This window comes from Hippopotamus amphibius, chromosome 2, assembly GCF_030028045.1.
Source record: "Hippopotamus amphibius kiboko isolate mHipAmp2 chromosome 2, mHipAmp2.hap2, whole genome shotgun sequence".
In the NCBI taxonomy this organism is placed as follows: Eukaryota; Metazoa; Chordata; class Mammalia; order Artiodactyla; family Hippopotamidae; genus Hippopotamus; species Hippopotamus amphibius.
Genome location: NC_080187.1, coordinates 164,144,042 through 164,156,176, shown reverse-complemented (window position 1 = coordinate 164,156,176; position 12,135 = coordinate 164,144,042). Strand labels below are relative to the sequence as shown.

General features: G+C 39.3%; 1 protein-coding gene across 3 annotated transcripts in view; it reads left to right on the top strand.

Annotated features, from left to right (window-relative positions):
- AKAP6 (A-kinase anchoring protein 6) overlaps positions 1 to 12,135 on the top strand; it is a 551,024-nt gene that overhangs the window by 335,973 nt on the left and 202,916 nt on the right. The gene's annotated exons all lie outside the window — the stretch shown is intronic.

The following is a 12,135-nucleotide window of genomic DNA, read 5'->3' as shown; positions in this document are numbered from 1 at the left end:
CTGTTAATGACTATCAGATGCATTGCCTAATTAGGAGCTGGTCATTGTAGTGGGAAGAAGGTCATATGCTTTGCTACAAATCTTTTTGCTCTGAGTGTAAGTTCTCCATAATGGTGCAGGCACCGAACACAAGTTCTTTAAAAAGGAATATTGACATATTTTGGTTATCTACTTTAGATTTACAAAATCATCTGTAAAGCATATGCAGTTAAATTTTAAATGAGGCACCTTTTAATACAGTATGCCGCTGTTCTAAAGGTATCTTTGGATTCATGATGTGAAAGATAGTTTTATTAATTTGATATTTTCATGCAATCTCTTTTTTTCTTTTGTATTTGTTCTTTTGTGAAAGTTAATGTAGAAAACCAGTCTCATAATAGACTCAGCATGGAAACATACTGTAACATGGGGGAAACAGATTTAAGAGAGCGTGGCTTCTATTCCTGGCGTGGACAAAGTAATTAAATCATCATCAAGTCACATTTATTCAGTCTCCATGTGGACTGGCATTGGGCTAAATGTATACAGAGCAAGTTAAACAAACCCTCTGCCCTCTGAGTCTCACATTCTTAAGTGCAGGCAAGGAGAAACCCAACCTGCCCTGCAGTGGTGAGGCCATGCAGCCAGTCAAAAGCTTAGGCAGTTTATAGCTTTGGAATCTTGGAAAACAACTTTTAACTTCTTTGTTGGAAACAGAGGATGGAATGATGAGCTCAGTTCCATTTAAAGAAGACTCCATGGAGGAGGTCACGTTTCAGGAAATACTTGAAGGAAGGAAGAGAGGTGGCTTGGCACATGAGCACATATTTTAGGAAGTGATGTGATGAAAGGATCAATGCTGAAGCTAGTAATATGAATGGAGATTGTCTTCAGCAGACTTCTCAGGGCAGACGTGGAGCTTTTTCAAGGAGCAGACTGTAGGGAGAAGTTTATTGGGCTAACGCTTTGTCTGGGGTGGGGGGTGGTGATGACAAGAAAGGACACAATTGAAAACTTTGTTGTGTTTTATTTATTTAACAAAAATATACTGTGTTTACTTTTCTTTAATTAATTAATTAATTAATTATTTTATTGGCTGTGTTGGGTCTTTTTTGCTGTGCGCGGGCTTTCTTTTAGTTGCGGTGAGTGGGGGCTACTCTTTGTTGTGGTGCACGGGCTCCTCATTGTAGTGGCTTCTCTTGTTGCGGAGCACAGGCTCTAGGCACATGGGCTTCAGTAGTTGCAGCACACGGGCTCAATAGTTGTGGCTCACGGGCTTAGTTGCTCCGTGGCATGTGGGATCTTCCTGGAGCAGGGATCGAACCCATGTTCCCTGCAATGGCAGGCAGATTCTTAACCACTGCGACACCTAGGAAGCCCCTGAGTGTTTACTTTTTAAAAGCTATCCTGTATTGGATGCATTCTACATGGCAGATACTGTTCTACAGCACTTCTGTGTATTCTCTCATTTAATTCTCACAGCAAACTATATAAACCTTATAAATAAGGCAGTCCTATTATAATTCCCAATGGAAAAAAATGGAGACACAGAGAAGTTAGGTAACTGGCTTAAGGTCACACAGGTAGTAGGTAGCAGAGCTAGGATTTGAATCTGAGCCCTTTGGCCCCAGAGCCCATTTTCAGCACTGCCTAGAGCACTGCCTCTTACTGGCACTGCTCAGGGTGGGGTACGGTGGTGAACCGCAGCCTCAGTACCTGTCTCATGGAGCTTGTGGTGAAGTGGGGTAACAGACTTAAATCTAACAACCGTGCTTTTATAAACCGTAATGGGAGACGTGATTTAGATCAGAGCATCCGGGAGCCCTTCTTTGAGAAAGCGGTATTCTGTGAGCAGGCCAGTGCAGCTGGAGTGGAGGGGGAGTGAGCTAGGGAAGCTGAGTGGCCATGGGGGCAAAGGGGGGTTTTGGGAGTGATCAGGGAAATGACATCATTGATTTGCAGCCTAAAAACCTGTCCTTGGCTTTGCTGTGGAACACAGATGGGTGAGTGGGGTGAGTCGGGGTGAGGGTGGGGAGGCACCAAAGTGGAACTGCAGAGATGGTGCAGTCCCCTGCATTCATAAAAGACCTGTGTTGAAAACAAGTGACTGTATTCACCAGGGCCAATTTGAATTGGACACTTTCAAACTAGCTTATGAGTACAAGGAGAAAGAAATAACTAACCCTGATTGGGGGTATCAAGGAAAGACTTACAGGGGAGTTGGTGTTTTCAACGAGGGGTGGAGGGAAGGATTTTTGCAGTCAGACAGTCTGACTTCAGAGTCTGAGCCTGTCCTGTTATTCCTCATGCTTGTCCAAGGGACTAAGGAAGGCAGTGCATAAACATCAAGCAAATAGAAGGAATGACCATTCTGATTTCTCCTTAGTTTCCTAAGCTTAAATTTAGAAATATATTTTCTTTGTCTTAAATTGATTTTACCTTCACCCTTGGCTATGGATGAGTTCATTTGTCCAGAGAAAATTCAACCCAAACTGGGGAAGAGAGAACTAGCAGGGAGGCAAAGGCCTGGGGTGTGGCCGGCTCTGCCACGTCCAAGTCTTAGGTTCCACATCTGTAGACGCCTCTCTCAGGTTCTGAGTTCAACTCCTGACACTCACTAGCAATGACTTAACTTCTCTGTGCCTCAGGTCCCTCATTTCTAGATGGAGGCAATGCTAACATCCACCTCAAGGGACTGTGATGCAGATTTAAGAGTTGGCATATCTAAAGTGCTTAGAACAGTGCCTGGCACATAGTAAGTCCAAGATGAGGGTAAATGTGCAAGACTTCATGCTCTAGGGGTGGAGACAATAGACAAATAATTCTAACAGAACCTGACGAATACTCTAGTAGAGATAGGTGCAAAGTTCTATGAGTACAAGGAGAAGGAGATAACTAACCCCGAGGGGGGGTATCAAGGAAAGACTTACAGGGGAGTTGGTGTTTTCAGTGAGGGGTGGAGGGAAGGATTTTTGCCTGGGTGAGGTTGACAGGCAGGGAGAGCAGCACCTGCAAAGAACCTGGGATCTCGTGGATGATGATTAGGCCGGTTTGCCGCAATCTACAGCAAGGCTCACGTTGTGACAGAAAATGACCCTTAACGGTCAGTGATTTGAGCAATAATTCCTCCTATGTCTCTAATTGACACTATCCAAGCCAGAGTGAAGTCCCTAAACACAATGTATCTAATATGTCCTGTTTAAACAGAAATTTTTCTTTCCATATTGCACCAAATAGAGCAAGCTTAAACCCTGGAGTTCTCCAAGACTAACAGCTGGTTTCGACTTCTTATCTATCATGTTGGCCCTCTTTCCGTGACGTGACCTTGCACAGGTTATGTACAAATTATGCCATGAAATGTATCTCCTAGCATAGCAGTTATGATCATCTATTTCATCTTAGACCTGAAAGAGGAACTAAAATTAAAACATAATAATAATAAAAAAAACCCCTCCAGAATTCATCTTCGGTTTACTTCAGAAGCTACTGGGAACTTGAGAAGCATAATAGAAAATCTAAGGAATATATCTAGGGGGTATTTTTCTTTCTTACCTTGTTTGAGAGACTGCAGAAAAGAACTTGGTCTTAGAAATCTTGTAAAGAAGGAGGGTAGGAGGAAATTCAAAGACTCTGGGAAACTTCTCCCCCAGGACTTGGCAGCATACCTTATTTGTTGTATTTCATTTTTTAAAAAAGTGTTTTCCCAGGACTGTGAGATCTTTTATACATGGAAATAGAGAACAAAACTCACCAACTCTAGAAATAGAGCTTCGGCGTGCACATCCAAGAATTGAAAGCATGCTTGTAATTATGTATTTCATTTTAAGATAGATTGGTGAAAGTTTATCACCTTAAATTAGGCTTTTTCACTATGTTAAATTTCCAAATGGTGTATAGCTGGAAGGATTTCAAAATACAGGGAATATCTAACTCCTAACAGAGGCTACATTCTTTTTCTTTTTGACCTCTCAAGGCAAAAAAAACAAAAATCTGAAAGCAAAAAAGCATTCTTAAATTTTGCACATTGCCCCTTTTAAAATGTTATCTTCTGTTTTTACTTTTTACATATAGAGCTCGCCATCACTACAGATGTCTTAGAATCAAGGCCAGGATTTCCCCACATGGCATATCAAACTTTGCATCACTGAAAGCACACAACAATGGTTCCTTTGTCCTCTTTAAAGAAACATATACATTTCCAAAACAAAGAATATTTGAAGATTTTATGGTAAATTCAGAAAACTTTATAGCAAATAGAAGGGTGACCTAGCCTGGGTTCCAACCAAGAACTTCACTTCCTTATTGAAAGAAGACAGAGGGTTTAGCTGCTTTGAACTCTAGGGTTGTGCTTATTTTATCTGGCTTCTTTGAGGTTCTTAGATTGAAGTCCTCATCCCTTTGGAAATGGATATCAGACTGTGAAGGTCATCAATGTTATCTGTTCAACAATAGCACAAGAGCAAGCTTAAGGACATTTCTTAAATATGTTTGCTCAGCCCTACGGATGACAGTTTCAGATATTGGTTGAGAAGGGATGTTTGTGTGCACTCTAACTTGAGTATATCACTGACCACCTAGCCTTTCATTAGATGTCAAGAAAGGGCAAGTCTAATAGCAACACATATTTTCTGTTTGTTTACCAGACACCCAAGTCTTAACCTAGTATTTATGCTAATGATTTATGGGTAACTTCCTTTCGCTGAAGGGAGAGAAGGAGGTGGATTTGGGGAGGAGCTTTATAGGATATTTCCTCTGTATTATATAGTACCTCTTAGGTAATAATGCAGCTGGATATTATTATCCTGGAATGGAATTTGATCCCGATTCTTCCAAAGCATTGGTGAGACAAAGCATTGTCTCTGTATTCTTTTCTTTTCTGGCTCAAATGCTTATGTAGTTGCATGTTCTTTAATATAGGATCCTCAGAAACAGCTTTAAGATATTGAATGGGAATTGCATTTATATGTGGTTAGTCCCACAGCACTTGGCACTGACATATATAAAGAATTACTTGAGATACTTTACTCTTCTCTTCATGCAAAAAAGAAAGGAATACAGGTATATGTTGTCAAAGGAACCAGAAATGATATCATAAGATTAAATTGTGCCTAAAGTAGTAGAAACAGAGACCACAGGCAGGGCCTTGGCCATTATTTACTGAGTGCTGACAGAGAGCTCTGCCCAGTGCCGGGTCAGACATGAGGGAAGACATGCTTTTCTACTCTGTGGTCTTATCATCTCAGTGTAAGCACACAGTGTAACATCTTGTCTAATGTAGATTGGGCTATCTTAGATCTAGAATAATAGATCACCTAAGATTTAGATCATCTTAATTAGGATGTTGGCAGATTGAAATGGAATGGGCTTCTTGATGCAAGTAAATGAGTAGTAAATGCATTACCAATTCTGCCTCTTACTTGCAGAATTCTTCCTAAAAGCCAGGATCCAGTTCCTTTCCTGCTAAACTATATCAACAATCCTGAAATGCAGTACCAAGGGAGAACTCTTTCTTCTACTGTGGATTCTTCAGTAGTCCTTTTTTTTTTTTTTAACAGAAGGGCAACTTTTCTTCAAAAGTGTTTTTAAAAGACAGAAACAAAAGTGAGTTATTTCTTTGAAGATCAGTTGTGGTTACTAAATTTGTGATGGAATTGAATAAAAGACAGTTCTTCTAATCTCCTTGAGGCACTTAAATTTGCATATTATCAGATGTGTGGGTGTGCCCAAGATGAGAAATTTTTTTTTAGTAGTCTGCCACTCTAACTAGGTGACTGAAACAATGATTGAGATGACATAACATATGTTAGGGCAAAGGACAGCTAATGGTCAGCCCTATCACAGTCTATATGGTGTATAAAACCATAGCTTATCTTGATTTTTTGCACTATATTCCATTGCTGGAATGGAATTCTGGGAGTGAAATTCTTTGGTGTCTCTAATCAACACAGGAAAATGTCATTGACAAGAGAAGGTAGTCTATTTTTTTTCCTATTTTGTCAAAGATTGCCTAATCTCTGAATCTATAATACCTAGAGTTGCAAAGATGCATAGTATTAGATACAAAGTTACATTCTATGGAAAGCAGCCCTCTTTTATTGGTAGAACTCACATTTTGTGACTCAGCCGAATCTATTTTGAAGATAATATATAATAAGCACATTAGAGGTACTTTTTGTTATGTAGTGGAGGGCAACATTTTTTAAAAAATCTATAAACATTTAAACACAAACCAGAAGGCAAGATACAGAATTGCTTCTAAAAACCACTTTAAAATTAATAAGTAAATTCTTTGAAAGTGTGAAACAATTACCTCAGTATGTGATTTACACTTTTGCCAGGAATGTGTTGTTTCTGGCATGGGAGCATCTGAGCTGGGGAGAGCCCTACTAAAGGGATTACTTTGCTCTGGCTCTTGTGTTTATTGAGTCACCTAGGACTTCTTATAAAACAGCAGCTTTCAAACGTACACACACCTGCACTCGGCACCCTGAGTACTCTAAAAGCTTATTTAACTGTTCTCACACCCAAAGTATCTCTCCCACCCAGTGAGGTCAAAAAACATTGAGATGTCCACATTCTGGCTTTTTCTTCTTCTCCGGAACCACTTGGAATATAGCCATTTATGTGGTTCTGATGCTAAGAGAGGCAGAGATATTTTTCTCTGTAGTGCTCTTTGCCACCAGGCCTCACTGAGCATCCCCAGTCTTACATCCCACTGTGCCAAAATGAAGGTTAATATTTCTCAGGAACATTAACTACATTGGAGGTCCTCCTGGGCCAGAGTCCAGGGACCCATCTCACTGCAGCTTCCAGGCCATTTTGCGTTGGGTGGGGGGGGTGGCTTCTCATCTTTGTACTTCTCTGGCCTGCAGAGGCCAACACTGGTTTAGCATTGCCCCCTGCAGGGCTAAGCGAGGCCATGGTCTTGCTGCGTGAGAAAGGGGAGAGGGAGAAAGGAAGCCTAAAGCAAGAGGCGAAGACAAAGGAAGAGAGAGAGGGGAAAGCAAAGAGAGAGAAGGAACACAAAGAGAAAGATAAAAGAAGGAAGTATGCATCCAGAGGCGCTCATTTGCCCAAGTCGCTTCATGGACGTGAACACTTTCATGCCTCTCTCCCCTTGTCTTATTCTTTCCTTTCTCTAGTGCTGGAACCCAAAGCCAGAAAAACTGTCTTTATTTTTGACATCTTAGATATTATTGCATAACGTGTGTGTGTGTGTGTGTGAGAGAGAGAGAGAGAGAGGCAGAGAGAGAGAGAGACGTGCTCTATTAACGGTGTTATCACAGTTAGCAGGCTCACTGTGGTCTGGGTTTGTATCAACCCTTGTACCTGGATTGTCTCATTCATTCTTCCCAACAATACAGCAGTCATAGCTTCTGTTACCATTTTTACTTTACTGATAGAAAACATAGGCTCCAAACACATGTTAGGTACTCAGGCTTATTCAAAGACTTTTTAAAATTCATATGTAACAGCAAAAAAGGCCAAATTCCTTACCCTGTCATTTGACTCCACCTGCTTAGTCAAGATTCATGTCACTGTTTCATTTCATTAAACGTTCTAGTTAATTCACCAGCTTCCAAATGCCTTTTCCCTCTCTTTTCTCTTTGCTTTTGCCCAGGGTTTTTCCAATTCTCTGTACTTATACTGCTTCTACCCATCCTTAAAATCAGTAAATATTGAATATGAAAGTATATTGTGATGTCATAGCTCTGGACGGGACACTATTCCTCTCCATGCTCACTGCCCAGCAGTAGAGACAGACACACATATATAACTCTAAATTAAGGCAGACTGTGTGATTAATACTACAATAAGAGACAGGGACATAAGAAATAGGGAAATTGGGGGAGGGGACATTATTTCAATCTGATGGTGCCTGGGAAAGCTCTTTCCTCTAAGAGAAGATGGATTTTGGGGAGGTCTCTAATATTCTGACAAATTGTTAGCTGGAAAATATTAGAAGGAGAGCATTCCAGGTAGAGGAAATAACATGGTAAAAAGTATGGGAAAAGGAAAATATTAGAGACATCTAGAGAATGGTGAACAGTGACTAGTTTGGCTCTTTTGAACATAGAGTGTCCATGTTTTTATGGGAAGGGACGAGGACTTAGTGAAAATTAAAGCCTGAAAAGCTTTGAGCTATGTGCCAGAGAGCTTTGAATATCAGCTGAAGAGTTTGTGTTTTGTTAGTATGTCTTTAGTGTTTTTAATAATTGGATTTAGCCACAGAAAACAGGTGGCAAAAAGTAGGATGAGAGAGGAAGGACTGACAATGAATTAGGAAACTAGTACAATAACTAAAGGCAGCTAAAGTGAAGCAGTGGCTGTAATAATAGAAAGAAAAAAGTAGAAGTGATATTATGGAAGAAGAAATATTAGGATTTGGCATCTATGGAATGGAGGACTGAGGGGAGGGTTAATGATGACTCAAAGAAATTGAGCACAGTTAGGAGAAATGGTGTTACCATTAACTGAGATAGGACAGATGCCTAATTAATAAGAATATCTGGGTATATATCCTGGGCAGAGATATTTTTATAACCTCTGCAGGTGATTCCAGAGTGCAGGCAAATTTGAGAACAATGATTTGTAAATAGGAGAAGCCTAAAAATTATGTGTAGTTATGTGCAATACTCAGTTGAAAATGTAAGCCCAAAGCTTGGAGCAGAGATCAGTGCTATGGTTATAGGTTGGGCAGTCCACATAGATTTCTTTTTTAAAATTTGATTGTAGTATAGTTGATTTACAGTGTTTTGTTAGTTTCAGGTATACAGCAAAGTGAATCAGTTATACATATATACATATATCCACTCTTTTTTAAATTCTTTTCCCGTATAAGCCATTAGAGAGTATTGAGTAGAGTTCCCTGTGCTATACAGTAGGTTCTTATTAGTTATCTAGTTTATTGGGTTGGCTGAAAAGTTCATTCAGGTTTTTGCCATTATGGAAAAACCCAGACGAACTTTTTGGTCAACCCAATATATATAGTAGTGTGTATATTTCAATCCCAATCTCCCAATTTATCAGTGCCCCCACCCTCCCCATTTACCCCCTGGTAACCATAAGTTTGTTTTCTACATCTGTGACTATTTCTGTTTTGTAAACAGGTTCATTTGTACCATTTTTTTTAGATTCCACATATAAGCAATATCATATAATATTTGTCTTTCTCTATCTGACTTACTTCACTCAGTATGACAATCTCTGTGTCCATCCATGTTGCTGCAAAGGACATTATTTTGTTCTTTTTTAGAGCTGAGTAATATTCCATTGTGTATATGTAACACATCTTCTTTATCCATTCATCTGTTGATGGACATTTAGGTTGCTTCCATGTCCTGGCTATTGTAAATAGTGCTTCAGTGAACATTGGGGTGCATGTATCTTTTCAAATTATGCTTTTCTCCAGGTATATGCCCAGGAGTGGTATTGCTAGGTCATATGGTAGCTCTATTTTTAGTTTTTTAAGGAACCTCTATACTGTTCTCCATAGTGACTGTACCAATTTACATTTCTACCAACAGTGTAGGAGGGTTCCCTTTTCTCCACACCCTCTCCAGCATTTGTTGTTTGTAGATTTTTTTGATGATGCCCATTCTGACTGGTGTGAGGTGATACCTCATTGTAGCTTTAATTTACATTTCTCTAATAATTTGTTGTGTTGAGCATCTTTTCATGTGATTTTTGGCCATCTGTATGTCTTCTTTGGAGAAAATGTCTGTTTAGATCTTCTACCCATTCTTTGATTGGGTTGTTTGTTTTTTGATATTGACCTACGTGAGCTGTTTGTATATTTTGGAGATTGATCCCTTGTGGGTTGCTTTGTTTGCAAATATTTTCTCCCATTCTGAGGATTGTCTTTTTATTTATGGATTCCTTTGCTTTGCAAAAGCTTTTAAGTTTAGTTAGGTCCCATTTGTTTATTTTTGTTTTTATTTTCATTACTGTAGGAGGTGAATCAAAAAAGGTCTTGCTGGGATTTATGTCAAAGAGTGTTCTGCCTATATTTTCCTCTAAGTGTTTTATAGTATCTGGCCTTACATTTAGGTCTTTAATCCACTTTGTTTATTTTTGTGTATGGTGTTAGGGAGTGTTCTAATTTCATTCTTTTACATGTAGCTATTCAGTTTTCCCAACACTACTTTTTGAAGAGACTCTCTTTTCTTCATTGTATGTTTTTGCCTCCTTTGTTGTAGATTAGGGACCATAGGTATGTGGGTTTATCACTGGACTTTCTATCTTGTTCCATTGACCTACATTTCCTTTTCTGTGACAGTACCATAGTGTTTTGGTTATTGTAGCTTTGTAGTATAGTCTGAAGTCAGGGAACCTGATTCCTTCAGCTTTGTTTTTCTTTCTCAAGATTACTTTGGTTATTCAGGGTCTTTTGTGTTTCCATACAAATTGTAAGATTTTTTTGTTCTAATTCTGTGAAAAATGCTATTGATAAATTGATGGGGAAGTCCACATAGATTTAATAGCTGTAGCCTTGGAAGTTGATATTGACAAGAAGAGGCTATTGTGTGAGAATGAAGAAGTATGATAGAACCTTGGGAGATGTCTAGGGTAACTGAGAGCAAGGATGTCATATTAAAATTGGGGATTAAGTGAGAATCTACATGCTCAATAGTGAAACTCCCAGCCCTTGCCTCCCAGAATGCTGGTAACCAGGGGATAGTAGGGATGTAGGTCAAAGGAACTTTTTGTGGGGTAGGGGTGACCTTAGCATGTTTATAGGCTAGAGAACAGGACTAGTTAAAAAGGGATGGTTGAAGACAATAATTTCAGGAAGGATAAGAAAGAAGATGAGTTGGCACAATGATTCAGATAATGGAGAGGAAGTGAATCAGGTGGAACTGTGAATTTCAGGAAGGGAGGATGTGTCTTAGGAGAAAAAGAAAGAATATTGAGTGGTAAGCAATAGTAAAGAGGGGAGGAAGCCAAAGGATTTATTTTTTATTTACTTTTTATTTATTGTCTGCATTGGACCTTCATTGCTGCACGTGGGTTTTCTGTAGTTGTGGAGAGCAGGGGCTACTCTTCATTGCAGTGTGCAGGCTTCTTATTATGGTGGCTTCTCTTATTGCAGAGCACAGGCTCTAGGCACACAAGCTTCAGTAGTTGCTGTGCATGGGCTCAGTAGTTGTGGCTCACCAGCTCTAGAGGGCAGGCTCAGTAGTTGTGTAGCACGGGCTTAGTTGCTCCGCGGCATGTTGGATCTTCCTAGGCTAGGGCTTCAACCCATGTCCCCTGCATTGGCAGGCAGATTCCTAATCACTGCACTACCAGGGAAGCCCCAAAGGATTTAGAGTGAGGCGGATTCAATGTGATTAGTCAATGGGGCAATTATTTGAACAGAGGGAGAGTTGAGAGTGAGGGGGTACTGGAGAACAAGAGTGGGATTCAAATCCCACCTTCCCAATAGAGATTTCCTGCAACTTTCCAGTCGTAGATGATTGCTCTCACTTCTAAACCATATTGCATTTACTATTTGTACCACACATTTGGTGATTACTCACACATAGCCAGGTGACACCATTTCCATTGTTGTCTTGAGCTCTCATTTATATCTTTTGTAAGTTAACTTTTAAGTTGATTATACTCCATGACTGAAGACTCCTCAGGGCAGCAACTACATCCTGAACTTCTTTGTTTTGCGCAAACATTATTTGAGCTAATATATATATATATTTAATTTTACTTGGCTGATATATAATATTATTATTGAAGTTAAAGACAGAACTCCACTTTATCTTCTCATCTTTTATGATACTCTTTTTATCTTAGCTGTGTAAATAATGGCACAATCCTATCTTACCATCTGATCTTCCTTTCTACAGTTTTCTTCCATTTCCTTTGCCTCTTGCTTTTTAATGTAAATAAAACAATCTTTAAAAGAGCCATTTCACCTGTTTCTCCCCAAATAACTAGTAATTTATATGATAAAGAATAAAAAGTGCAATTTATTTATTTATTTAGTATTTCCTTGAATCATGTAGTTGTTTTAATAGGTTGTTAGTTTTGGGGTATGTTTGGTTTTGTTTTGTGAGGTTTTTTTTTTTTTTTTTTTTGGTCTCTATTTGAATAGACTTGCTGAAAAAATGTATTCTGAGTTGCTTTGAAAAAGTCTAAAAGCATCTAATGTGACTTAGC